The sequence below is a fragment of the Carassius gibelio genome, chromosome A14, assembly GCF_023724105.1.
Source record: "Carassius gibelio isolate Cgi1373 ecotype wild population from Czech Republic chromosome A14, carGib1.2-hapl.c, whole genome shotgun sequence".
Lineage (NCBI taxonomy): Eukaryota > Metazoa > Chordata > Actinopteri > Cypriniformes > Cyprinidae > Carassius > Carassius gibelio.
In genome coordinates, this window is record NC_068384.1 from 19,924,328 (window position 1) to 19,930,763 (window position 6,436).

Sequence of the window (6,436 nt, forward strand, 5' to 3'; positions counted from 1 at the left end):
AGCCCTCCGCCAGTCGGGGCTTTATGGCAGAGTGTCCCGACAGAAGCCTCTCTTCAGTGCAGGACACATGGAAGCCCCCATGGAGTTTTCTAAAATTCTCTGGTCTGATGAGACCAAGATAGAATTAAGGCCAAGAAGTTCTAAGCTGTATGTGTGGCTTGCAACTGCATGTGTGTAATTGCAAACTAATATGGGTGTGAAAATGCCCCCAAAAGATAATTTAAAGCTGTTATTGTGTTAAATGTTTAGGCTGCAATGGCCTAACAAAGTATGAAAAAAAAAAGAAAGAAAAACGTCTCAGTATTTTTTGTCCATGAATTTGAAGTCACTTGTGACAAAACCCCTATAGTGGCCAACAATATTCAAAATACGTTCTTTAATGTTGTGCAACGTTTTATTATTATTATTATTATTATTATTATTATTATTATTAAATGGTACGCTAAAAACGAATGAGACCACCAGTAGATTGCAGTAAATCTGGTCCACATGATTCATTCAAAACTCCGATTCATTCAAAACACCGCTGTGACTCAACAATTCTGCTGTGGCTTTTGAAGTAATACTTTTGTTAGCAAAACTGAACAAAAATAAAACATTGCGATTTACTGAAATGACATTTGGACTAGTGTTATTCGTGACAGCACTCGTGTGATGTGATGTCGCTTATCATATGATAAATATGAGAAAAACTGTCTCTGGAAAAACATACAGGGAAACGTCTCCGGTTACTATCGTAACCTCGGTTCCCTGAGAGGCGGGAACGAGACATTACGTCAGCTAAGACGTATATGGGAACTCTTCCCTTCTCCACTTTCACTGAAATCTTATTGGCTAACGCCAGCTGGGGACAGCTGGCCAATTGACGCGAAGCATGCAAATACTGGCGGGTAAGCGTGCAGTATAAAATGCATGGGCGCGAAAATTACGTCAGAATCACGACTGAACGCTAGCACAGCTGATCAAACAGCGACCACGGCGGCTAACGTAATGTCTCGTTCCCGCCTCTCAGGGAACCGAGGTTACGATAGTAACCGGAGACGTTCCCTCTCGAGGCGGTAACTCAACATTACGTCAGCTAAGACGTATATGGGAACTGTATAAAATCCCGCCGTGAGAGCAGTGAAGATAAGCCCTGAACGGAGTCAATCACCCTCACACAAGCAGTACAGTTCTAGCCAATGGCCGTGTCGCTAAGAGTGCTTGCATCTGATAGGCGGAACTAGGCCAATGAGACATCTGCTCCGACCCTAACAAAATATGCATAACTTCAAGCAATATATCGAAATCTGCACTAACCAGGGCAGACACAAAGCAATAAGCACTCAAGCATGAGAGTTAAACAGAGTCGACGGCGTTTGCGGTGACTGCTGCATAAACCATTTAACCATAACACAGAGTTAGCAGCCATGGTAACTACTGTATAGCTGGTTATAACAGCTTTAATGAATAAAACTTAACTCACCGAAAAACATGTGACGCTACAGAGGGTACATCCAGCTTGTAAAACCTGGCGATTGTGTTCTGGGAAGACCAGCCAGCAGCAAAACATAAATACTGGACAGACATACCTCTAGACCAGGCCCATCAGGAAGCATTTATAATGTCCTCGCAGAATGAGCTCTGATGTTGAGGGGGTAATCCTTCCCCTGGCATTTGATAGCGTCCACGATCCAGTGAGAAAGTCTCTGTTTAGAAACAGCACGTCCCTTATTACATCCACCAAGCACACGAACAGCTGGTCCGACTGACGAAAGGCGGCCGAGCAATTCATATACATCCGTAAAACCCTAACAGGGTCCCGGCGCTCTGAGTATCAGCGTCGCGCGAGGCTGACGGCTCAACAGATAAGGCGGGCAGGGAAACAAAACGGTGTATTGAGTGACTTCGAAACGAAACCCGGTCTCGGCCGGAGAGTGACATTACAGTCGCCAGGCCCGAAACCAATGCAATATCGTTCACCAAACACTCACGAAATTCTCCAAGGCACTTGGTAGCACGAAGCTAATGGCTCGAACGGTAATAAGAGATAGAGCCCACGGCGGCACGGAGGGCGGCCATGAAGTACACAATCTACTTGCTCCCCTGAGAAAAATGAATACCAGAGCGTGCTTACCGATCGTTTACCCGTAACCGGGGAACGAAAGCGGCAATAGCGGTCACATACACCTTCAGCGTGGATGGTTTCAAACTCCCGCTATCCAACTGTGCTGTAGAAAGCGCAAAACATCCGACACGGAACAGGTCCCCGGGTCAATATAATGTTCTCGCACCATTTTGTGAAAACTCACCACTTCTGCGCGTAGCAGCGAATGTTTGATGATGCTCGCGTCTCAGTAAGTGTATTTAGCACTCGTCAGTGCAGAGTGTCCCGCTCATTAGGGTCCCCGCAGCGGCCACACATGAAGGTTCCACAGCTCGGGGCTGGGGTGCTATATTGTGCCATTCGCCTGAGACAGCAGGTCCTGCTTGAGGGGGATTCGCCATGGGGGAGCCATCAGTAACTCTCTCAGGTCCGCGAACCAGGGCTGATTCGGCCAGTTCGGGGCCACGAGTATAACTGATGCTTTCTCCTCCCTGATTTTGCACAACACAGGCGGAATCTTCACAGGAGGGAATGTGTAAGCCTGGCTTCCGGCCAGCGCGATGTCAGAGCATCTCCCAGCAGGGGGGAGTGAGATAGCAAACGTGATCTCGCTCGTGGCAAACAATCCACTTCCTCCCTCCCAAATCATTAGATCTGATCTTGGGTGAAGCCAACATCTCCTTAAGGAATCCCGTTCCTCAAAAGCATGCTCACTCCACGGTTCAAAGTACCGGGGATGTGCGACGCTCTTATGGAGATTAAGTGTCGGTCCGCCCACAACAGGAAACTCGCTGCCTGTTTGAATAGAGCTCTGGAGCGCACGCCGCCCTGGCGATTTATGTACGAGACCACAGACGTGTTGTCGGTTTGAATCAGTACATGTTTCCGCTCCAATTTCGACCGAAAGGCTTGCAGGGATATTAGGACACCGCTTCCATTATTCCAAACGGTTTTGTGTCACCTTCTCTGTGACTCCGACCACAGGCCCAGACGCACTGCTCCCCGGCCTAGATCGCGTTCGCAGAGAAAAGAACTCCTGGGCTGAACATATCCGGGCTGTTCCACGGTCTCAGAGTGCTGACGCAACTGTGAATGACCGTAAGTGCTTGTGGACCGAAGACCACGCCCTCGGCGGAACTCGAGTTACAGCCAAAACTGTAGCGGCCGCAATGTAGCAGACCCAGATGGCACACTGAAGAAGTCGCCGCCATCAGTCCCAGAAGCCTCTGAAATTCCCTCAGTGCAAACGACCTGCCCAGTCAGAAACAGCACAGAGTCGATGAAATGCTCTAGAGAGAGATGGGCTCGGATCGCCATCGAGTCCAAACATATTCCCAGATATGTTACGGTCCGACTCGTAAAAACACGCTCTTCTGCATATTCACACGCAGTCCCAGCGTATCCAAACGGCGAAGCATTGTTTCCACGTGACTGATAGCACATCTCTTGAGTGGGCTAAAATCAGCCAATCGTCCAGATAATTCAACATGCGCATTCCGCTCGATCTGAGGGGAAATTTCGCTCTATCGCTCTCTCTCGAGCAGACTGAGAACTTCCTGTCGCAGAACAGGACGGTTTTGGGGCAAAGTCAGTGACGGGACCACGCCATTGAAGCGGGGAGGTCTGCGTTTGAATTGGAGGGAATATCCGTCGTGAATTATTCCCAGTATCCACGGTGAAACGCCCGGGATAGCCCTCTTACCGTCCATGAGATGACACGGCGGACGCGTTACGTCTACAGCCACTGATGGCTTATTTTAATTAGGGCCCCGCCCCCGCGAGGCTGGAAGCACTGGCGGGAGGGCGGGCGCGTCGCGAAATGGTGTGACACTCTTGCGCCATCATGAGGCCATTATAATCATGGACTGTGGCTCTGCGCTGTTTGAGACAGGGCGAGTGACACAACGTTGGGTGCAAGAATTTGTATATATGCTTCTTTAGTACAATTTTTACTCACAAAAACATCATTTAAACACATATAGCAATCGTCACCCATAGTTATGTGGGGGACATGATGCATGTGTCTTTGTGGTGTTGGCACTCTCGCTCCTTCGCGAGGCCATTATAATAATAGGTTGTGGCTCTGCACTGTTCTGAGACAGGGCGAGTGACACAGAGATGAGTGTAAGAGGAAGTAAAGCTCTTAGTTGATTGTAACATGCTTTTATTGTGGAACTCACACAAACAGCATTCAAACAGACATAGCAATCGTCGCCCGAAGAAACATGGGGGACATGATGCATCCGAGCATTGAGGGTGACACCGTGTTCATGTGGTGTTGGCACTCTCGCGCGGCCAGTATAATCATGGGTTGTGGCTCTGCACTGATCTGAGACAGGGCGAGTGACACAGTGATGAGTGTAAGAGGCAGTAAAGTTCTTTCGCTGATTGTATACCTGTTTTTATTGTGGAACTCACACAAACAGCATTCAAAAAGACATAGCAATCGTCGCCCGAAGAAACATGGGGGACATGATGCATTTGAACATTGAGGGTGACACCGTGTTTATGTGGTGTTGGCACTCTCGCGAGGCCAGTAATCATGGGTTGTGGCTCTGCACTGTTCTGAGACAGGGCGAGTGACACAGAGATGAGTGTAAGAGGAAGTAAAGCTCTTTAGTTGATTGTAACATGCTTTTATTGTGGAACTCACACAAACAGCATTCAAACAGACATAGCAATCGTCGCCCGAAGAAATATGGGGGACATGATGCATCTGAACATTGAGGGTGACACCGTGTTTATGTGGTGTTGGCACTCTCGCGCGGCCAGTATAATCATGGGTTGTGGCTCTGCACTGATCTGAGACAGGGCGAGTGACACAGTGATGAGTGTAAGAGGCAGTAAAGCTCTTTCGCTGATTGTATACCTGCTTTTATTGTGGAACTCACACAAACAGCATTCAAACAGACATAGCAATCGTCGCCCGAAGGAAATGGGGGACATGATGCATATGAACATGGCGCTTGGGGGCGGGGCCTCCCGCTCACTCACTCTTTCACCGTCAGGGAGACGGCTCGTATGGCGCGCTGGCTCTCTCGCGGCGCGGGGTCTTCAACTGACCCTGACGTTACCTTCCAGGCTCTTACCACTGCTGGTTTCGGCAGAAACGAGCGTCCGGTTCAGAGCGGGGTGCCACTGCGGGTTATTTTAGCTGGTTTCAGAGCCTGGCCCGGTGCATAAGAATCTCGCAGAAGAAGACTGAGGTGAGCGACGGGGTATCACATGGCTCATACTTTGGCGCGCTTTCTGCGTCTCTGAGAATAGCTCCATGACGTCACCAAAGAGGCCGGAGGGAGCAACTGGAACGTTTAGGAGCGGCCTACGGTCCGCGTCTTTCAGGACAGCTAGGGAAGCCATAGGTGCCTGTAAAGATGACCATAAGCTCCGTAAAACAGCTGAGCAGAGCGCTTAGTAGCAATCAGCGCGAGATCAGTTGCCGCGTGCAGATCCTGATGACGTCAGCGCTACTGTGCCACCGTTTGCCTGAAACACCTTGAGTATTGCCCTGGCAAAGAGCAGAAGCTGCACTCGCTCTTTCTAGACTGTGGTCCGGACCAAAAACAGAGGGAGACGAGCACAGGTGTGTGGTAACAGTCTCCTAGACGGGGGGGGAGGGTCTCCGTCCCGTCCACGTGCGTGATATGGCCTTCGTAGCAGAGTGGGTGCGCGCCGATTGGGGTGCAGCCCACGATTTCACCACGAGCTCTTGCATGCCTAAATGCCATCTGGTAGCAGCTCGACTGGAGGAGCCACGAGTCTAGTTACCTATCACAGGCTCGTCATGTGCGTTGCAAGCGAGACTCAGCTCCGTGACGACCTTTCCGAAGACCCTGACGAGCTTCTCCTGGAGGTCTCAGGGCCCTCTTGGTCGGGGCGGTCCCACTGAGAGGCCCAAACCTTTTTCGACGTCGAAGCGACATGGAGTCGTTTTCCTCGCCAGCTCCGAAGAGGACGAAGTTCGCGGAAGCTATAGTCCACCACGCCGACGTCAAACTCGTCTTCGGGCGGGGGAGGGCCCACCAGCGGCTCGCTGGCGGCAGTGGGCCTCATTCCCGCCGTCCTCCGAGCCACTCTGGCTCTGAGGGCGCGCACTGTCAGCTCGGTACAGTGGGCGCAAGTGTTGTCCGTGTGAGAATCCCAAGCAGGTCACACAGAACTGGGGAAGATCCGAATCTAGCATTAGCAGCCATCGGATGCGGAGAGGAAAAACAGGGTGAGTAGTCCTCTATTGCAACTTCCACGATGACTTAGATAAGACTTCTAGCGTGAAGAAAGAGATTCTGACGTAATTTTCGCGCCCATGCATTTTATACTGCACGCTTACCCGCCAGTATTTGCATGCTTCGC